Consider the following 23,510-nt stretch of genomic DNA (forward strand, 5'->3'; position numbering starts at 1 on the left):
GGGATCCTATATGTTTTCATGAGTGTTTTGTACTCTAAGCTCTGGTATCAAGCCTTGTATTCTGATTTAATAAATCTAGTTTTGGTTGGATAGAATATTTCTGCTTATCTTGTTTGCATTTGCAACAGCAATTTTCAAACAAGAGTCTATACAAACCTGGAGGTACACAGACTTTCTAGGAGCTACAAGGTCACTGATACCTTTAAGGGAACCAATGGCCAAATCCTCAGCTTGTATATGTGCTATTTTTTGAATGTGTCCTCTCCAAAATTCAGGTGTTGCCAATGCGACAGTATGAAGGGTTGGGACCACTAAAAGGTGATGAGGTCATGAGGGCTTTTCTTTCATTAATGGGATTAAGGTCCTTATGAAAGAGGCTTCAGGCAGTCCTCAGCTTGCTCTTCAGCTGTTCTGCCGGATGAGCCCACAGCATTCTGCCCCTCTGGAGGATGCAGCGTTGATCTTGGACCTCCCAGATTACAGAAGTGTGAGAAATACATGTCTATTCTTGTTAAATGACCCAATCTACAATATTTTGTTGTGGCAGCACAGACTAAGACAATGTGTATGTTTTCCTAACACTAATCTTCTGGAGAGGATGGCTGTGGTGGGCCAGTTTTCCTACCCCACTTTCCCTTTTATAATCACTCTCCTCTAGTCTCTCTAAAAAAATTACATCTCTCACCCATCTTTAATCTTACCATGGTGTACAGTGCTGGTATTTGAGATTGCATCACTCCCACAAAGTGAAAGCTTTGGTGAGAATTACTGAAACATGATACATCTTATTTTCATATCATTCCGTTAAGAAACTCATGTCTTTCTGTCTCAGTCTATCTAAAAATGAATTTGAATTCATAGGTAAGGAAGTACAAGATGCAATTTAGTGATGTTTCCTAAAAATAAACAGGGAAGCTAGACATTTTCTGTTAGTAAGTCTGACTTGGTTGATTGGTTTGACAGTGAAGACAAGGTTTGCCAATTAGCTCTATTGACATTTTCTATAAACTTAATGAATGAAATTTTCAGCCCCAAGGTTTTTGAAAAGTATATATTTGATGCATGTGTTGATATGTAAATAATCATAATCATTTAAACTTACAGTAAAAGTTTCAGAAGTCAAACTTAATGATATGAGAAGGGATACATAGTTTCTCAAAAAGTCATAGATTTGAAATATTAGCTGATAGGAAGAAGAAAAAGTGTGGTGGCCCAGTGAATGAAGAGGAGTATCTCAGATATCTCACTAGGAAAATGCCTTCGTGTTAATTAAATCATTTAAACATTAAGAAAACAGGTTTCCTGGAGAATGATTGTATATACATTTATAAATAAGTAAATACACACACACACACACACACACACACACACACCCCACAGTTGTTCTGAGGGCAAATGTTGGATTCGTTGAGTTTTTTTCATTGACACTCTGCTCTTCTTATAGGGGAGCACAGGTTATGTTGATCGGCAAAGTTGTCTTCTAGACATTGAGAAGCAAATCTGTATTTCCAATTTTTAAACACTCTGAAGTCAGAGCCAAGATAAAATAGTGTTTTGACCCTAGATTCATTATTCAAAAATCAATTTTCTCATTAGAAAAGGAATATTTGTTTCAGAAAATTTTGAAAATAGCAAAAATTATAAGGAAAACAAATCAAAACCAGCAATATATTATTGTTTAGTTGTATACAGATACTCCTCAGTTTATGATAGGGTTATTTCTGTAAGATGAAGAGGATTTGTTTTTGGGAAATAACCTCATTGTAAGTTGAGATTATCATAAATTGGAAATGTATTTAATGTACCGAACCTACTGAACATTATAGCTTGTCCAAAGTGGCCTTAAATGTGTGCAGAACACATACATTAGCCTACAGTTGGACAAAATCATCTAATGCAAAGCCTATTTTATAATAAAGTGTTGAATATCTCATGTAAGAGTATTGTATTGTGTACCATTAGCCTGAGAAAAGATCAAAATTCCAATGTCAAAGTATGGTTTCTACTGAATATATATTGATTTTGTACCAATATAAAGTCGAAAAATCGTAAGTCAAACGATTGTAAATTGGGGACCATCTGTATCTTTCTGTTCATTTTTCTAGGTATAGAAATTTAGTTCTTTTTCGACATTGGAATCTTACTATAACAGTTTGTAACTACTTTGAAATTTTATCAACATATTCTGATCATTTCACCGTTTCATTAAATGTTTTTTTAATGACATCATTCCCAATGATTGAATAGTATTCCATCAGGAGGAGTAACATAATTAATTAATTCTACATTTTTCATACTTGAGCAAATGTATGGATCCTTTTCAAAGGAAAGATAAATTGTCATGCTCCCTCCAGCCTTGATTTATGTTATTTTCATTGTTTTTCCTTCTCTATGTAGAAATATAAAATTAGAATAAATTTTTTATGATGCTAACAACTACAAAACCAATACAAATTTATGTTTAAATTTTGATATAAAATTAATATAAGTGAAATGCCAACAGTTACTTAAAGTGATAGCTGATATTTAATAGTAGGATGATAAATGTTTGATATTTTCTTGGTGTGCTTCATTTGATTTTGAGCCTGATGGACTATCATGTCAGTCATCTTGAATATAATCATAATTTTCTTCTACAATAAACTTATTTTAAATCAATGATTCATTTGTTTTTATGCATCAATCAGTTTAACAGTGTACCTCAAAGTACAGTACCATCAAAAGTTTAAACAAAAATTCTTAACTACTAAACTCAATCTTGTTAGATTCAAAGATAGCTCCTCACAGTGTAAATACGACATTAACAGTTGTTTGCTAAGTGATAATCCAGCTCTCCCACAACTGCTGTGGCCTCTTTGTTCTCTAGGAGGTTTGCCTTTCCTTGGCACTATTGTGACTATAAGTACAAACACAAACTTTGGCATCAAAATCATAGCAGAGCTGAGGTGGTCTACCAGATTATCCAGAATATCTTTACATTGACATTCTTTAGATTATCATCAACATAAAGACACTAGATTAAAAAAGGAAACCTCGGCAATACCATTCAAGACATAGACATTGGCAAAAACATGAATAAAAGACCAAAAGCAATAACTACAAAAGCCAAAATAGACAAATGGGATCTGATTAAACTAAAGAGCTTCTGCACAGCAAAAGAAACTATCATCAGAGTGAACAGGAAACCTACAGAATGGGAGAAAATTTTTGCAATCTACCCATCTGACAAAGGGCTAATATCCAGAACCTACAAAGAACTCAAACAAATTTACAAGGAAAACACAAACAACCCCATCAAAAAGTGGGCAAAGGATATGAACAGATACTTCTCAAAAGAAGATATTTATGTGGCCAACAAACATGAAAAAAAGCTCGTCATCACTGGTCATTAGAGAAATGCAAATCAAAACCACAATCAGATACCACCTCACGCCAGTTAGAATGGTGATCATTAAAAAGTCAGGAAACAACAGATGCTGGAGAGGATGTGGAGAAATAGGAATGCTTTCACACTGTTGTTGGGAGTGTAAATTAGTTCAACCATTGTGGAAGACAGTGTGGTGATTCCTCAAGGATCTAGAACTAGAGATATCATTTGACCCAGCAATCCCACTACTGGGTATATATCCAAGGATTATAAATCATCCTACTATAAAGACACATGCACGTGTATGTATGTTTATTGTGGCACTGTTCACAATAGCAAAGACTCGGAACCAACCTAAATGCCCTTCAACGAGAGACTGAATAAAGAAAATGTGGCACATATACACCATGGAATACTATGCAGCCATAAAAAAGAATGAGTTCATGTCCTTTGCAGAGACATGGATGAAGCTGGAAACCATCATTCTCAGCAAACTAACACAAGAAAGGAAAACCAAACACCACACATTCTCACTCATAAGTGGGAGTTGAACAATGAGAACACATGAACACAGCGATGGAAACATTACACACCAGGGCCTGTTGGGGAGTAGGGGGTTAGGGGAGGGATAGCATTAGGAGAAATACCTAATATAGATGATGGGTTGGTGGGTGCAGCAAACCACCATGGCATGTGTATACCTATGTAAGAAACCTGCACGTTCTGCACATGTACCCCAGAACTTAAAGTACAAAAAAAAAAAAAAAAAAAAGAATAAAAAAAAGAAACAAAAAACACAAAAAGACCTTCTTTTGTAACTCAGACCCTTAAGAATAAGGCTTTTGGAGCCCTCAATTTACCAAAGTCTCTATTTCTTTATATCTTGTGTATTAGTTTCTATTGCTGCTATAACAAATTAGCACAAAATTAGTTGCTTAAAACAATACAAAATTTATTATCTTATAGTTCTAGAGGTCAGAAGTCCTAAAATCAGTGTGTCAGTATGGCCATGTTCCTTTTAGAGTCTCTAGGGAGAAAAGTCTGTTTCCTTTTCCAACTTCTAGAGCCTGCCTGCATTCCTTGGCACGTGGGCCCTTCTTCCACCTTCAAAGAGCATCACATCAAACTCTGCTTCCGTTGTCCCATCATCTTCTATGACTTGGACTCATTTGCCTTCCCCTTATAAGTACTCTTGTGATTTCACTGGGTCCACCCAGATAGTTCAGGCTAATCCTTCCATCTCTAGATCCTTAGCTTAATTACATCTGCAAAGCACTTTCACCAAGTAAAATAACATATTCACAGGTTCCAGGGATAAGGACATGGACATCTTTGGGGAGGCCATTTTTCAGCCTACCATATCTGAATGCTAAAATCTTCTCTTATAAATAATGCTGTGATGTTGTATATAAATTATATAAAAAAGCTGTGATGTTGTATGTTGTATTCATTAGCCATGACTATTCTTTTAGGACAAAAGTCTAATGCTAGAATGTGCAAACCACAATACATATACATTAAAAAAGACTTTTAATAAACAATGCCAAATTACCCTCTAGAAGGGTTACTTTGAATTATACTTTTTTTTTTTTTTTTTTTTTGAGACGGAGTCTGGCTCTGTCTCCCAGGCTGGAGTGCAGTGGCAGGATCTCAGCTCACTGCAAGCTCCACCTCCCGGGTTTACACCATTCCTCCTGCCTCAGCCTCCGGAGTAGCTGGGACTACAGGCGCCCACCACCTCGCCCGGCTAGTTTTTTGTATTTTTAGTAGAGACGGGGTTTCACCGTGTTAGCCAGGATGGTCTCGATCTCCTGACCTCGTGATCCGCCCGTCTCGGCCTCCCAAAGTGCTGGGATTACAGGCTTGAGCCACCGTGCCCGGCCTGAATTATACTTTTGATAGTAGTGCATAGTTGCTTGACTGCATTGGTATTATTTATTAAAAATCCTTTGCTATTTGATAAGAAAAAATTCATTGTTATTTTACCTTAGAGTAATTTGCTGTTAGTTATTTTGATGACATGGAACATTTAAAAATATATTCACTGGTTATTATTACAAACAAAAATACTTTAGATGGAAATTTTATTCAAGGCTCTATTGCTCTATAGGGGTTTACTTTGCAATGTAGAAATGTCCTAACCTGTAAGTGGTCTGCTTCTAAAAGTGCAGCATCAGGAGGAAAATGTAGAACACCTTTGAACTAAAGTTCACATTTCAGAGTGTTTAGGAGAGTGAACTAATTGTTTAAACAGATGTAAGGATGATACTGTTCAGGATGAAATAATTGTCCAGTGTGTTTTGTGTATAGAGTTGTTATGGTCTTCTAACAGAGATAGCCTGTTCAATTATAGATGTGTGCCCAAGTTAGAGCATGTCACTTGTTTCTACTACACTAGGTGTCTTTCCAGGGAAAACATCTTACAATAAATTTACATTATTGCTAAATAAGAACTAAATATTTTATCTGAGAGCAATTATCATCTAATTCTTGTCATGAAAATATTAGTGACAGGAAAATTTTAATAGATAAACATTTGAAGGATTTAAAAAATTGTTTTATTACACAACTATTACATAGTCATTCAATAAAAAATTTTCATTGCAGATAATTGGAAGAAACAAAAGCAAGCCATGGTGAAGAAGGAACGTTTTATAAAGCCTCTTTTATACCCAGGATGGCTGAGAAGTCAGAGGCCTGCAATGCTAGGAAGAGAGGGTCTAAAATGGTAAGATTGAACACATAATATAAAATACGTAGGGGTATACAGGTGGCTATATTTTATTTGCTTATACTCTATCTTTTCTCCCTCCAAAGCATCACTTGTTGCTGAGTTAGGGAATCCAGACACAATGCAAGGCAAGCCTTGAGAAAAATCATGCAAAATATTGCTTTCAGAGTTTACAGAGGCAACAATATCCTTTCTTTCTTTGCTCACTCCTGCTGGGGCTTTGCTTTCCTTGAAGAAGATGCGTCAGTGGTTTTCTTTCTTTAAGATATCTAGGAGGAGGCTGTTTTTAGCTGAGAGCTGCTGCTTTGCCTATCACTGCAGTGTCGTGTAGGATGCCTGGTAGAGAAGGCAGCTGGAGAGGAGGAAGTCGGAAAGTGAGTGCCTGTAAAGAAAGAGCTCAGGAATAAAAAGAGAATATGCTAGGCTGTGCACAAGCAGCAGGTGCAGCTTTCAGGCGTGGCAGAACAGGGTGATGCCTTTGGCAATCTCTAGTCTCTTGGGATCTTTTATTTGTTTGGTATTCTAAGAAGATCTGACTTATTTGTACCGTTTCAATGATATTGTGAGGTTAATATGTTTCCTGGTGCATAGTAATTAACATCAGGCTCTGCAGAATGGAATATTCCAGGACTTAGAGCATGCTGGGCATTTTATGGGCTGCAGCCAGCAGATGGTGATAGCGTACCATAAAAAAGCCAATGAAGTGGGCTTGGTGAAGCTGGGAGGTTCAGTTTTGTTTTGCTTTGTTATTTAAGCTTGACAATACCCATCTATATATCCTGTGGGTGCACAGTGTTTGAGCCCAGTCTGATCTTAAACTTGTTTTATGATGATATCATTATTTTTTACTGCCACAAATTAACTGTCGGTTTCAATCTACCCCGTGTTTCAGCTGCCTTTAGGGATCATCTTGTCAGTTATGCAGCTTTCCAATTTTATGGCTGAGATCAAGAATGATTCCTTAAAGGCACATGGGAAACACAGTGAAATGTGGGAGAGTGGATGTGAGCTCTGTTACATGGCTGATATTGTAGGTGCACAGGAAAGATAGATAAGGGCAAACCACTAAGGCCCCAATTCAGTTTGAAATTTGACTGTCTTGACATTTACACAGGTGCAATCATTTATCTAGATATTGATGGTGACCTACTATCACTGCAATAAAATGGAGCTAGAGGAGTCCCAGTATTATTTTACAGAGTTATGTTCAAACATGTGAGAATGTAAGGACTTGTGGGCACACCAATACTTTCAGGTCCACAGGAAATTCTTTCACTAGGACATAAAGTCATTCATTCATTCTTCCTTATATCCAACGCTTCTTGAGTGTTTATAGGGTGCTTATCCTTGTTCCGCGCGCTAGGAAGTCCTTGCAAAATTACCTCGCAGGAAGTGCTGGTTGCTGCCTATCTTTTCTTGAAGTGTAAGGGCAAAAGGAGATTAGGATCCTCTTTATGGAGAGCTGGCAAAGCACCAATGATTGATGATAAACTCAAAGGAGAAAAGGGTCATATTCTAGTTTGCTCCAGTCAAAGATTTCCATCGGCAATAGACTGTTGTAAATCTGCTGCTGAATTCTGCTACTGGCCGGCATACTGTCCAAAGGTGTACTGAGAGACATTGGGGAATCCCAAAAGTCAGTTAAAAAGGTCAGGCTATTCTTCAAATGTTAGATGGACAAAGTAAGCATGGGTTCAAGCCCCCTGTCAAATCATCTGCAGTCTACAAATAGCTTATTTTACCAGCTTCCTAACTAATGTGGTATCTTCTTCTAGAACTTGCCGAGTTTTATCAGAATTAAGTAATGGTGGTTCCTCTATAGCCTGTCCATTATGAACCAGGCCCTTTCCAAGTGTTATTATTTTAATCTTTATGACATTCATTCAAACGGGGCATTATTATACTGTTTTGATATATAAGATAACTGAAGCTTAAATAAGTTGATTAATTTGCCAAGTACGTAGCCTAGTTGAGAATTAAACCAAGGTCTGTCCATGCCCTTCCAACTATGCCATACTCCCTCTCTTTTGAAGAATTGTTTGCTCTAACATTGTTTCATTGGCCAGAACAAGTATGGAAGGGAAATAAAGGAAGCAGTCCCAGGATTTGTGCTGAGAGAGGCTGACATCTGTAAGGGGATCAGGCAGAAGACGTAATATACAGGAACCCGGAAGCGTCCCATCATTTGGTCTGCAGGGCTTTGGAATATTGGGAAACAAAATCATCAGAATGTTCTGGGAGATGGGTGGTTAGCCTGCAGAAATAGGGTGTCTTGTTCCAAACAGAGGCTTGAGAGCATCAGACAGACTGTGGAGTTAAAAGAAGAGAAGCAAAGTGCAATTAGAACTGCCATACCAGGAAAACCTTTGCCTGAATGCAGGCTATAAAAGATGGATAGTGATACATTGGTCTTTTCAGCTCCACTCTCAGGTAGGGATAACAACATGACTGGCAGCAGCATTTTGAAACACAGACAGCCACCACCACTGATATTTATTTATAGAGAGAAAGTGTGCGAGGTGGGATAAATGCACAGAAACACTTTGAGCACTAAGCGCAGTGCAAATGGGTTCACTATTGATTCTTAGCGGAAATGTTCATGTCTGCCTTATGAACAAATATTACTCCTGAGACCGTCTTTAACAAAGTATTTAGTCTGACCTCTCCAGACTGCATTTACAAACTCATTTCTCTCCTCTTTATGTTTTAGTCCTTTTCACTGTGATGTAAGTAGGCTCTCCAGCAGCCCCAGAAGACTTTCACAAGAAGAGTTTCAGACGATAGACAATAAGCCTAAGTGATTGTGTGGTAGGTTCCATCAAAAGGTATCATGGAAATACTATAGAAGAAGAATGAGAAATTATAGGAAGTTAACATAAAGGGACACAAGGGCACATCAGGGTGTAACATCAGCTGGTGTGGCAGATCTTGGAATGTCAGGAAGCAAAATTGTCAGACACTGTCTGTGGGGTTTTCACTCCCACCGTGGCTCCATTTCCACACGTATGTCATTAAGTCTGTTGTGACTGGACACAGCCAAGTGTGGAGAACCACTTAGGAAAGTTTAAGAATCCATTAGAATCATTAGATCTCTTCTGAGCTAGCCAGAATAATTAAATCTACGTCCAATTGGAAACTAGTTTAGCTGCTGATTTTACTTACCTTTCAAAGCATTGAGAGGAAATTCTTACGCGAGATTCACTCACAAATGCCTTCTAATACATCTTTAAAACATTCTACTCATCTCCCTTCAAAAATGGCTTCTTATTTATGTTGCTGAAGGGCATTTTTCAAAATGTATTGTGACTTTATTTTAGCAGTCTGTGAACTAAGGTTACCCATAGAATGTTTGGAAATTAAGCAGTTTGTGACTATAAAAAATCAAACTGGATATTTATTTGATTGCTCAAAGTTCTGAGTGCATTATCTAGATAGCTTGTGCATTTTTGTCTGGGTTAATGTCAGAAGTTTTCAATTGCAAATCCCTCCAGAGCAAGACTGATGCCATCTCCATCAGTTTAAGAGCCCCAGGTTCCTCATCCAATAAGCATGTCTTGAGTGCCTAGGATGAGACACAAGTTCTTGACTGGCACAGGGTGCTCTTGTCTGGAGATGGCAGTGAAGACATTTTTCTTCCTGCGTAAATATGTGCAGGAAATCAAAGCTTTTTTTTTTCCTTGCAAACTTACCTTTCCCCTCTTCTGATCCTGTAGAAAGACAGGGAAAATGGGGCCTTTTTTGTTTATTATTATTATTTTTTAATTTTGAGCATTCAATTCAAAGCTAAAATTCTGCTGCATATAAATGATAAATGGCTCTATGCTAAGGGGCTTGCCATTGTGTATATGGCCATGTAGCAGACATTTGGCTGTGTTTGTTTTTTTTTCCTTTTGCTTTAATCCCCTCATAGAAAACAAACACAGACTGGGCGTGGTGGCTCATGGCTATAATCCCAGCACTTTGGGAGGCCGAGGCTGGTGGATCATCTGAGGTCAAGAGTTCGACACCAGCCTGACCAACATGGTGAAACCCTGTCTCTACTAAAAATACAAAATTATCCGGGCGTGGTATTGCATGTCTGTAGTCCCAGCTACTCGGGATGCTGAGGCAGGAAAATCGTTTGAACCCAGGAGGTGAAGATTGCAGTGAGCCGAGATCACACCATTGCACTCCAACCTGGAAAATAAGAGCAAAACTCTGTCTCAAAAAAAACCAAAAAACTAAAAACAAAACCATAATGCAGTCTCCCAGTTACCACACTTTCTATACCATTGCTTCCCTTTGAACCTTTCAATTCTCCCACCAACAGCTTAGAGGCACTTTTGGCCATCCAGCAGCTTGAAACCTGCAAACACCATAGTATTTGCAGTCTATCTAGGGCAACAGGAACCCAACGGTATCTATGAGTCTTGGGAGCCTCATATGTTCACAGATTTTCTTCACGGAATTTTTTTTTTTTTTTTTTTTTGAGACGGAGTCTTGCTCTATCACCCAGGCTGGAGTGCAATGGTGCAATCTCGACTCACTGCAACCTCTGCCTCCTGGGTTCAGGCGATTTTCCTGCCTCAGCCTCCTGAGTAGTTGGGATGACAGGCACATGCCACCACACTGGGCTAATTTTTGCATTTTTAGTAGAGACAGGGTTTCAGGTAATGTTTTTGGTTCACCTATATGGAATCTGAAGTATTTGCCTCTTGGTATAAATTATTTATATTTATAGAAAATTTATTGTATTTCTATACCCACTAATCACCTATTCTGGAAAATGTTTCCAAAGGTAGAGAATGAAGTGTAGGAAAAAGCCCAGGGGACTACAGATAAGACGCTACTTCAAAACTTTAGGGCTAGAGCAAGTCACTTTTATAAGTTTCAGAATTCCCACCAGTTAAAGTGGAAGTAATAATGCCTTTCTTAGCTTTGCTTAATAGAGGTACAAATCATTTAAAATTCCAAAGTACATTGCAAGTGTATGGTTAGAATGAAAAAAAAACAATATTTATTAGGTTTTTTTCTGTATATAACAAGTCAAGCTAAGGTTATACTATTGTATAAGGAGAGAGCCTTATCTACATATTCCTCACTGTGATTTTTGTACATAAACAGATCACCACAACCACAAGCAACAAGGTAGTATTGGTTTCACAGTTAAAACACTGGGTTTTAGGATAGACAGACATGGATCCAAATTCTAGCTCTGCCATTTTGTGACCTTGTTATTTAACCTCTCTATTTTCTCATTCATAAAACAAAGCTAATAATTTCTACTTCATGGAATTTCAATAGAGATGAAATGAGACATGGTATGATATGCTATTGGGCACAACATGAGGATAAAATGGTTAGTTAGGAACATGGGTACCCTTCTACCACAAAAGGTAATTTCCCTTTGCTTTAAGTGAAATATTATGCCCTCACAAAAGCTGTAAATTCATAAGAGTTTTTTAAAAATTTCATAATCAGGCCTTAATTTCACATGAGAGAAATCTAGTTTTAGCCAAGAACCTTTCCCACATCAAGTCTTTTCATGGAGAAATGAGGGTCTTCCTTCCCACTGTCTTCAAATTTGTGGCACCATCAGCCTTTGTAGTAGCTACTAATTCTTAGACTCATGGTCTGCCACAAGCTGTTGGCCAAAAGGAACCCATGGGCGTCTGATTGCTGCGCTGCTTCTGCCACATCAGATAGGACTGAGTCCAATCACATTGAGTCCTTGGGGATGTGCTTGCCAGGGAGGTGTTAAGGTTTACCACATAAGCACATGGACTTTGAGATAGACCGCCTGCATTCAAATCTCAGCTTTGCCCATCTTTCCCTGAGTGACCTTGAACAAATAGCCCTTTTAAACCTCCACTTTTTCATTTAATAAGTGGATAATAGTAATAACCAACTTTTATGTAAGCTCTTTCCATGTGCCAGGTTCTGTGCCCGGTGTTTTACATGCACTAACTGATTTAACTTTATAGCATCCTGTGAAGTAGGGATTTAGTATTTTTCAGTTTTCTAAAAAAAATTGTAGTAATAAAATTTAAAATGAGATCTACCTCCTTAATACATTTTTAAGTGTACAACACCTCATTGTTAACAATAGGCACAATATCGGAAGGCAAATCTCTAGAACTGATTTCATCACGCGTAACTAAAACTCTACACTCATTGAACAATAATTCCTCATTTCTCCCTCCCTGAAGCCTTTGGCAACCACTGTTCTCTCTGTTTCTAGTCTGAATGTGACTATTCTTGATACTTTATGTAAGTCAGATAATATAATATTTGTCTTTCTATGACTAGTTTATTTCACTTAGGATAATGTCTTCAAGATTCATCCATGTTATCAGAAGTAGCAGGATTTCCTTCTTTTTTCTTTTTTTTTTAAAGGCTGAATACTGATTTTATTGTATGTATATACCACATTTTAAAAAACCATTTATCCACCAATAGATGTTTAGGTTGTTTCTGCATTTTGGCTTTGTGTGTAATGCTGTAATGAAGTTGAGAATGTGGATATCTGTTCAGGATCTTGAATTGAAATGAGGTGAGGATTATTTCTAACACCCATTTTACAAATGAAAAAAAAAAAAAAAAAACAACCAGAAGGATAGAGAGGTTAAATATATTTTTGTGGGGTACACAGCTAGTAATTGTTACAGCTGGGCTTCAGTCCCACTGACTAGTGTAGAGATTGTGTTCTGGAAGTGATAACACTTCACATTAGCATTGGACTCTTAACAGTACCTGGCACCTGCAAATACAAAATAAGTATCAGCTAATTCTATTAGCAGCAAGGAGGATGTGCCTCTGGCTTTAGTGCTTTTGCCCACCTAGCTTGCATTTTTTTCTATTATACTTCTGAAGAGCTGAAACTCTCTGTTATGAGACTGAACTTAGGCTTGTTACAGACGTAAATTTGTATTAATGTTAACTTAGAAGGTCAGTTCTAACCTTAGACTTCTATAAATTCTGGCAAAATTCTAGTAGGAAGCTTTCCCCCTCTTTTCTTTTTCTACACCTTCTCTCTCCTTCTAACTGGCATTTCATAAATGTATTTACTGACTCCCACACCTAAATTCAAATATTAAAAGCAAAGCCTTACTCTCTTGCACCAAAAATAAAACCCAAAACTACCATTCACTCTTTTAAATTAGAATTCTAATCCTAGAGATGACGTATTAACTCTATCGAAACATGAACAAAACTGTCCTGACCCTCAGTATCCTCTCTGGAGAAGGTCAGAACACAGTTGTGGCCACAAAAATTGCCACTGAGCCCTGATATAAATAGCAGTGAATTGACCATGCAAAAACGGAGGACTGAAGGGTCAATGAAAGCTAATTATAACTTGAGGGACTTGCCTGGATTGTGGGAGAGCAGGGTCAGAAGACTTGCAAAGCTGACATTTTACTCCCAGATGAGTCTACTTTTGGGAAACTATTTATTCATGGATGTGCATAGAGCCTAGGAATTAGAGGTGGATGCCAGAGGGAGCCTTGTAAGAGCTTATGGCTGTCCTGTAACCGGAAGTCAATCTACCATTCTCCTCTTATCCTCTGGTTCCTGGTTTGTGATTTTTCACTGCAGCAAGTATTCTGCTTCTTCCCCGTCACAGAAAATATGGCTTTTCTTATCTGTAAGGTGTCTCAATTTAGTGGAAAATAGAATTGAGTCCACTGCCCACTCCCTGTTCCAAGACTGTTTTTTCTCAAAATAGGAAAGATATAATGTGTAGGCTGGGTGGCTAGAATTAGGTTGAATCAGTACGAAACAGGGAGATTTGTTTGCTTCAGAAGAAAATCTCCCACTGCCTTGCCTGGCTGCAGAATCCAGGACAAATATCAAGACTTGGAGCTATAGAAATCAGTTCATCCTGAGTGGATTATTATAATGATGACCCTCTCCATGGATTGCCACACGCCCTTTTAACAAAGCCTTTTGTGGCCAAAATGGCATTTCTAGTTAAGATTTTGAAACCATTATATTTAATGCCTTCTCATTGATTAGGTCAAAAAAGAAAGAAATCGACTTTCCTATGGAGATAGGCAAATCTTTTCTTTCTTTCTCTGTTTTTATAATGAACTGAAATATAAAGCCATCTTGTTCTCTAGATATCCAGAGAAAATTAATCACCTCAAAACAGAGAAGGAGAAAGTTGGAAGTACAAAATGACATGTCTGAGTTTTTCTGTGACTCCAAAATACCAACTCGGGTAAAGATACCACCAGATTTATTGTTATCCAGCCTTTGGGTTTTTATTTCTGATCTGCCTATTGGGTAATAAAGGATTTGTTTTATTTTGATTGTTTCAGAATATCACAGAGCAACAGAGAAAATGTGGATCACTCCAACTGTAGCACAAGGTCAGGGAGGAAAAAAATCAGAGAGTTTGGCATTTCTAAGCGCTCGTGTTTGAGAAATAAGGAGCATCACAAACTAACAGCAGAGGTGGACATTTTTTACTGAGTGATGGAACAGCACTCGTCAAATGCAAATAAAAATTGTACAAAGAAGGTAACTTCTTTCTCTGTCTCCACATCTCTCCCTCTGAAACTTCATTCTTCCGTTAAAAAAGAACTGTGCTTTGTGATGTATAAAGTCTGTTTCTTTCTCTTCAAGTTGAATGTTAATGTTCTGCCTTGTGCCCTTAACTTAATGGATATTCTCAAAACTGACAGCTTTTTCTTCATGCGGGAAGAAGAAATAATTCTGAATTAAGAACACCAAAATAGGTTAAGGATACATTATGTCAGAGGCTGTAGATTGTTAACAAGCAAAGGAAGCACACAGCATGGAATATAATACAATTAAGGGCACCTGGGTAAGATTGCCGGCCATTTCATCCCAATGACTTCACCTGTTGATGCCAGAGGTGGCCCTTTCCAGTCTGTCTAACATTTTACAGAGCCCAGGTGTTTTTCTAATTTCTGAGTGATCTGCAATTATCAAGTGTAGTAGATGCTGTGGCACCTTGCCTGGATCCCTTACCCGGCCCATCACTCCCTTCTCCAGTTGCTGTGAGTGTAGACTTCTAATGACCCACAGCTGTCCACTTTTCTAGAGAACTGCGAGTGGCAGCTGCATCTCCCAGGAGGTCATGCTCTTCACTCCAACTAAGGGCAACCAATGACTGATGAATGTGGGGCTACAAATGGCTCCCTTACATCGAAGGAGAGGGCTATAATTAATTTTGTGGTCCCATGGATCAGGTCAAGACTAGCCTTTGTACAGGACCACATCCTTGTTGAGCTCTTTCCTCTCTCCTCTCCCGCTTTGTACCCCACTCTGCTGGCTTTCTCTGAAGAGCATGGCTTCACTAAACCTTGTGCACCAGAACTACTGTCTGAGGCTCTGATTCTAGTGTGCCCAGAACTAAGAGACTGAGTTTGCTCATATATCTTTCTTAATGGATTCAATAACATCATATCATTGTTAACTAGAATTCCCTTGAAAAATAATAGACTATTCTCTCTGAATTGCTGAGATCTTTTCTTCAATAAGAAAAGTTCTTTCAGTTCAGCAGTGTTCTCTGGGTAGCCTTTATCCATCAGCTTACATGGAAGAATCATGGTTGACAAAGGATCAAAGTCACAAAGGTTGAAAATTTGAACCCTGTGACTGATTCCTACTTGCCTCTTTCTCATTTTGTTAGTTTGTCTAGTATTCAACTCTATTTACAGAACTGCTCTTTTTTTTTTTTTTTTTTTTTTTGAGGCGGAGTCTCGCTCTGTCCCCCGGACTGGAGTGCAGTGGCCGGATCTCAGCTCACTGCAAGCTCTGCCTCCCGGGTTTACGCCATTCTCCTGCCTCAGCCTCCGGAGTAGCTGGGACTACAGGCGCCCGCCACCTCGCCCGGCTAGTTTTTTTTTTGTATTTTTCGTAGAGACTGGGTTTCACCGTGTTAGCCAGGATGGTCTCGATCTCCTGACCTCATGATCCGCCCGTCTCGGCCTCCCAAAGTGCTGGGATTACAGGCTTGAGCCACCGCGCCCGGCAGAACTGCTCTTAAAAGCTTGGCTTTTCTTGGTCTGCAGTCCAATGCTCTAACCCTGAGCTATACCCTCTCCTAAAAGCTTGGCTTTTCAAGTTAGAATAATGTTCTGCTACAATAGGAGTAATTACGATGGCCTTAGTATATGGTAGTCATCTGGGGGGCAAAATAAAAGATTTTTGCTTGGAATCAAATAGTCCATTCAAGTCTGAAATGATATGTATTTTCTGGGCCCTCTGTAATTAGAAATGTGATCGTATAAATGTCTGAAAATCTGTTCTGGTTTTAAAGAAATTGGCCTACAGCCTGTTCTAATCTGGACACAAAATTCGCAGAATTTGAAGGTCTCCTTGTATCACTACCAGCTAGTGGTATGATGGTGGGCTGATTCAGCAATTGGGAGAACGGTGATTCCAGCTGACAGGTGCAGTCCTCCAGGAAATGTCAGGTTGACCCTGCTGCTTAGAAAAGCAGAACAGAGAGGTGATGGCAAAGGATACAGGGAACAGAAATATTTTAAAGGCATTATTATTTCTATTGGGTGGGGCAAGGATACATGATTGCACAGTGGAAGAGTTGGAATCCTTCACTCATTTCACAACTGTGCTTTGTATCAAACATAACGTCCAAACATGTTGACTGATGCACTGAATTGGATGTTACTGATTCTCAATACTATATTTTGCTCTAAACAAATCGGTTTTTTGTTTCTACCATGTTATTGCTTATTTATAATCAACATCTTCTATCCTAAAACATTCCTAAAGCAAGCAGGTTTGTGCTGTTTCTATTTAGACATTTGATGTTCATTTGGGTCCAGTGTCTTCATGTTTACAAGTGATTTTTTGTGGGATTTGTAGGATGTAAAGTTTTTACCATTTGATCTTTGAATGGGATGCATCCATTAGAAGGTCAGTGCTGAAAAGTCAGGAAATTGCTTTTAATTTTATGTAATTTATGGTTTATTTGTAAAATTCACAGAATTTCACACCCTAAGATTGTTTTTGTGGGATTCTGTTTCAAAAAGGCCACTGGATCTTAAGGAAAGATGAACTCATTTTGTTACTGTTGTTGAATTTCCAAACAAAAAGGCTTAAGACTTGGAATTTGCCATTTATTGCTGAGAAAGTAGAGGTAACTATTCTAGTTGCTAATGTCCTTGTTCAATATCCTTTCCCTGCCTGCCACAGGATTGTCATCCCACTTTAAAGGGTTAGATTACAGAAGAGGCATCTCTCAAAGTTAGGTACTTCCTATCCCTCTTTGATAGGAGGAAAGCAATACTTGGTGAGTCAAAAGAAAAATACATCAGAAAATCTGAATTGTTCTATTCTCTTTCCTGTGTCCATAATGCATTTTATAACTGACTTTATCGAAATGGAAACATATGTTGAATTTTTAAAAACAAGAATGGTGGCACTGACAGTATGCTTTTCTTTAAGCTTTCTTACCAAGCAGTAACTGGAAATACAAAAATTAACTTCAGATTTTGTATTTCAATATACTATGTTATTGGAATGTTTTGTTATGTAACATGTATTTGTAAGATTTATTGAAAAGAAATTCAGTGGTATTTGCATTTTAAAATCCTGAGGGAGTTAAAATTTTGACCTTGATTAGCTTAAGCATCTCCAGTAGTAGTTTCTACAATTAGAATCTGGCAAGGAGAAAAAAAAATCAGTGGGTAAGAGGAAGGACACAAGGATATTTTCATATGCTTATAAATTGGCTATGTCACTGCTTTAAGTTGAATATGTTGGTTTAAAATTTAGTCTTCTTCTTGTTCTAATTATTTCTTGCCTACTTGTAGAAATAAGCCAAGATTCCTTACACTAGAACAGAAACTGGAACTTTCTTATTAGCCTCTCTTAGTTGTTTGGCTAGTAATTGTGTGATTAGACTCATAGTTTAAGTCATCAAGGCAGATGAATCACTTGTGAATAATTATTTTTATAGATACGACTGTGGGAAAAACAGACCATAGGTAAAATGGAATCCTTAAAATATAGTTAATCCTTAATTATCCATGTTCAAAAAAGGAAAAGATCCAAGAGATATTTCAGCAATAACCTGTATATGTTATTGACATGCATTTATATGTTTTTAGAGCAGGCTTTCTTCTATAATTAAAATATTTAAGGCTAACCTGAAAATTAGTTTACATTCTCTGAGTTTTTACCAATTAATGACAGTGATGTCATCTAAAAATACTCTGGGTGTTGAAGGTCAGTCAGTCTGGAAAGAACTCTTTTGCTGCAGTTGATTAACTAAGTAAGCAAGCTGCATCTGAATACTGGAGAATTCATTTCAAGCAGGAAAAAATGCAACAGAACAACAGCTACCAAAAAAAAAAAAAAAAAAAAAAAAAAAAAGAAAGAAAGAAAGAAAAAAAAAAGTGCAAAAGTTCCCACTGTGTCAGAGGGTCTTTGTATCACAGAGTGGTAATTATTTCATTGCATTTGTAAAATATTGGTTATATTAAGTCATGAAGATTCCCAAACCATATAATATGAAATCTATATTGAGAAAGGATGAAACTGTGTGTTGGAAGATTAGCTGCTTCCTTTCCCCAAAAGTTTTCCTCAGGGTCATCCCAAAAATGTGCAGGGCCTCAGGTAAATATTTTTTGTGGGTCCTCTGTCTGTATAAATGATTTGATTTAAAAAGTGTTACAAAGTTTATTCTTCAGAATAATGGGTAAAGTGGAGCTACTTACACACTCGTTTATTGTCCAATCATTGCTTGCAATGATTCCTCATATCAGCCAGTAGATTGGCACTGTATCTTCTGGTTCTCTATTGCCAAATGTGTGGTTCCTGGCTAATTTCATACCTTCCACCATGTGAGAAATAGGTAGCAATGCTGTTATTATTCACAAACCAGTGGTTCCTTAGATTCTGTTCATACTGAAACAGTATAGATCTTCTTGCCTCTGCAGTTCTCTAATACCATTTATTTAATGCTGGTTCCATCATTACTCATGAGGCTACATCATTCGTCATGTCACCCATGACTACTGGTTTCTCATGACTGTCTCAAAGGCTGTTACTACGCTTTGTTGATGATGACCACAGATGCAAATTTTATCAAGCATATGCAGAAAAATGTGAATGATAAGTTGTTTTCTGGTCATGTAAAATTTACTGTGTAGAATTTTACAGCATGTAAACTTAGAATACTGTATTTTCCAGTATGTCTTCTCCTGAATGCTTTAGGCAGTGGCCACTGTGTTCCTACAATGTAATCTCTTTTAGTGCTGCTGGACGTTTGTCTTCCACCACTTCTGCCAGTGGGGAAAATAAGTGAAGAACCTACAGAGGATAAGAAGAGTGGTCCCATTTGCACAAGAAATGTCCATCTCTTGTCTAGCATGGCTCAAGACCAGCCTGGCACAGTACAACATCAACACATGATGTAAGGCAAGAGAGGAAATGGATCTGAAGAGTCACGGGGTAAAGGAGAGCAAAAATCTTGAAAGCTCTTGGTGCAGGTAGTCAAAGCCACCCCATAGCCTGACCCATGGTGTAGAGCCTGTGGAGGAAGTAGAATGACAGCTCTAGGTAGAGGATACCTTGTGTCATCCTGGTTCCTCCATACACTGGAGGTGGCACCGCAGTCTAAAGAGCTATTATACCAGCTCACGTGTGTGGCTCAAGCCCAGGGATCGGCAGAGTCCTGAATTGTTCTGTGTCCCTCCAAAGTCAGGGTCACTGTCACCCTAAGTCAGCATGTCAGCACCATTCCAGAGGCCCAATTTTATCCAATCTTTCACAGTCTCATATAAAAAGTATTATCCTGGACAGCAGTGCCTTTCCTCCTAGAGATTCTTTGGGAATTTGGTTTACCCCATGCATTAGGCAGAGAATAATTTATTATTATTATTATTATTATTATTATTATTATTTTAAGCAACAGGGTCTTGCTCTGCTCTGTCACCCAGACTGGAATGCAGTGGCACAAACACAGCTCACTATGTCTCGAACTTTTGGGCTTAAACAATCGTCCTGCCTCAGCCTTGAGAAGCTAGGACTACAGGCACATGCCACCATACCCAGCTAATTTTTAAATTTTTTGTAGAGATGGGACCTTGCTATGTTTCCCAGTCTGGTCTCGAACTCCTGACCTCAAGTGATCCTCCTGCTTTAGTCTCCCAAAGTGCTCGGATTATAGGCATGAACCACCACGGCTGACCCAGGTAGATACTTAGTGAGTGCTCTGTAGAGGAGAAATGGAGACATATGTCCTGATCTAGTCTGAGACTTCCTGACCAAACAGCAGAGGGGCTGGTCCCAGGCACCAGATGGGGACTTAGAAAATTTCTTGGAAGGTGCTTTAAGTCATGGTGCCCCCTGAGGTGCAGGCCAAGGTTAAGGTTTCTGCTTACCTGGATCAAAGGATGGTACTGGATCTCCTCTCAGCTTCTTTGTTTCAGTTCATCACTAACAATTGCCTCATACAATCTTGAGGTTTGTTCTTAAATTGCTGCATAGTTACTACTAAGTGCCTTCTTTGATGTCCCAGGAGGCAACCTTCAGAGATGTGCTTTTAGGGTCTCTCTGCAGCAGAGGTGATGAAGTTTAAGATTTTGAGAGCAAATTACCACATTCTTCAAGAATTAACATAAATTCATATGCATTAGCATTATATGTAATAGTTCATCTCTACTTCAGAACACTGGACTGATCTCTGAAGAGAAACTTTCAGCTCATGGACTCTTCACACAGAGAAACAGCTCATGGAAATGGGGTCATTATTATTGCTTACTGTGTTTTCATTTAAATGGAGGAAAGCAGAGCGACTTGTCACTTCAGTAGAAAAAAAATAGAATATATGAGTTTTGTGGAAGCTTCAGGAGTCACAAGTTATGACTAGCAATGTAAATCTATTTTTTAGTGTCTAGTCCCATTCAAAGAACAATGAAAGGTAGTGGAAGTCTGTTTGTCTTTTTGTGCTTGGAAGAAATAGATATGAAAAATTGGTATTCTAAAGTCATAGATCAAACATTGTAGTTTAAGAATTTTAGAATGCCGATAATTAGAAAGAAATACACCTTTTGTGGAAAAAGTAATACTTTTTATTTCTTTGGTGTTGCTGGGGAGAAAAGATGTGGTAATGTTCAGAGGATGGAGCTTTCTTCCTTCTCTGAAGCACAGATGAACTCCAGACTTTAATTTTAACTTTAATCTGATCCCTTCTGCTTTTCTATTTTCTTTTTCTTATTCTTTATCTTCTTTTTTTGGTGCCATTTCTTCACAGGTAAGGACATACTGTTAAAAGCCTTTTGTGTCTAAAGGGATCACTTCCTTCAGAAGTTGTTATTTAAATTTGCCTTAGCGGAAAATTAGTTGACTCTATTCCAAAATAGAGACTCTCGGAGGACTCGTCTGTTCTAAGAGAAAAAGGTGTTTCAGGTAGAACAATGGGTCTGATGCAAACTCTGTCCATAAATTAAAAAGGGAAATAATAAATAATGTGTCTCTGTTTTAGGATGATTCATTGCTGATCTCTTTGCTTATTCTTATGTAACTATTAAAGAAATAAAAAGCTGCTCTTATGTGTAATGAATAATGCTGATCCACATTTGTCACTAAGGAAGGAGCTCCAAGGAAGATGAAAAGAGAGAAGCAATTTGATTCCTTTTATTTAAATTCAAAGAGGAGATACAGAGACACATTTGCAATATATATATATATATATTTATTTATTTATTTATTTTTTCCCCCTGGAAAGATGTGTAAGAAAACTGTTGACCATGATTATCACTGTGGTGTGGGGTTGGGAGAAGTGGGATAGGAGTAGCTTGTTTATATCCCGTCTAATACCTATTTGCAGTATTTCAATTTCCTTACTATGTTTCTTTATGTGGTAGGCAACATTCTCAAATGGCTCCCAAGATCTCCTACCACCTCAGTGGACATGCTCTGTGTCATCCCCAGGTCTGTGACTATGGTGGGTTTTATTCTTGTGATTTAATGATGTTATGTGGCACCATTGACTTTAAGAGGGATGATCCAAGTGGGCCTGACCCAATCACGTGAGTCCTTTAATGGCAAAGAGTTCTCTCTAGTTGGTGGAAGCAGATGATGAGGAGATCAGACCTTTAAAGCATGAGATGGACTGGACTTGCCATTGCTGGCTTGAAGATGGAGGGCACTACACGGTGGGGAATTTGGGCAGCCTCTAGGAGTTGAGAGCAGTCTGTAGCTGGCAGCCAGCGAGGGAGTGGAGACCTATTCCTATTACTGCTGGGAACTGAATTCTGCCAACAAGAATGAGCTTTGAAGCGAATTTTCCCAGATCCTCCAGACAAGAACTCAGTCCGACTGACACCTTGATTTCAGTCTTTAGCTACTCTGAGCAGAGCACTCAGATTGGGAAATTTATTATTTTCCAGTTATTTCTTATTTCCCACACTGGATTTCTGACCTACCAAACTGTGGGCTAAAAAATTAGTGCTGTTTAATGTCACTACATTTGTGGTAATTTGTTACACAACAATAGAAAACTACTATTAAACTTTGGGAGGCCGAGACGGGCAGATCACCTGAGGTAAGCAGTTCAAGAGCAGCCTGATCAATATGGAGAAACCTGGTCTCTAGTAAAAATACAAAATTAGCCAGGCGTATGGTGCATGCCTGTAATCCCAGCTACTTGGGGGGCTGAGGCAGGAGAATCGCTTGAACCCGGAGGTTGTGGAAGCTTCAGGAGTCACAAGTTATGACTAGCAATGTAAATCTATTTTTTTTGGAGGTTGCAGTGAGCCGAGATTGCACCACTGCACTCTCCAGCCTGGGCAATAAGAGTGAAACACTGTCTCAAAAAAAAAAAAAAAAAAAAAAAAGAAGAAGAAGAAGAAGAAAGAAAACTATTAGTTTTTCATAATATTTTAATATAAGAAAATAAACAATTACAGTAGGGATTATCTGGACAGTGAGATTATGAGTCATTTTTTCCCTACTTAATATTTTTTTAAAATAAATAAAAAACCTTAATAAATATAATTAAGAAAAACCAAGGATGAGTTGTTATTGTAAGGAGAATATGCCCTCTTTCAAAGTTGGATATAAAGTTACTATACTAAAGGGAGCCATATTTTCTCATTGATTTCCGTTTTATGTTTTCATTTATACATTCCTACCTCATCCTTTAACATAAATTAACAATGTGTCTTCGTGAGAGAAAATTTCCTTAAAACCAAAAAGCAAACCAATTTGAAAACTTTCAGCAAGAGAGTGACTAAGCAAGCAGTTTATTGAGGGACACTAGGGCTATAGGATGGAAAAGGCATGTCTGTTTGCTTTTGCCAATAAACCCAGCCAGCCCCTCTCACAGGTCTTGGCATATTGTCTATTTCAACATTTATTTATCAATTAAAACAAATGAATGTGCTTGTTGTCAAAGTTTCATTTTAAAGACTTCATAAGGTTTCTTTC

General features: G+C 38.1%; 1 long non-coding RNA gene across 1 annotated transcript in view; it reads left to right on the top strand.

Moving 5' to 3' along the window:
• LOC113222393 overlaps nucleotides 1-14,676 on the top strand; it is a 31,839-nt gene extending 17,163 nt beyond the window's left edge. The window contains exons 3-5 of the long non-coding RNA XR_003308377.1: nucleotides 5,975-6,095; nucleotides 8,809-8,906; nucleotides 14,399-14,676. This is a non-coding gene — a long non-coding RNA (uncharacterized LOC113222393). The remainder of the gene's footprint in view (nucleotides 1-5,974; nucleotides 6,096-8,808; nucleotides 8,907-14,398) is intronic.
• The last annotated feature ends 8,834 nt before the right edge of the window (nucleotides 14,677-23,510 follow it).

This window comes from Piliocolobus tephrosceles, chromosome 11, assembly GCF_002776525.5.
Source record: "Piliocolobus tephrosceles isolate RC106 chromosome 11, ASM277652v3, whole genome shotgun sequence".
NCBI lineage: Eukaryota > Metazoa > Chordata > Mammalia > Primates > Cercopithecidae > Piliocolobus > Piliocolobus tephrosceles.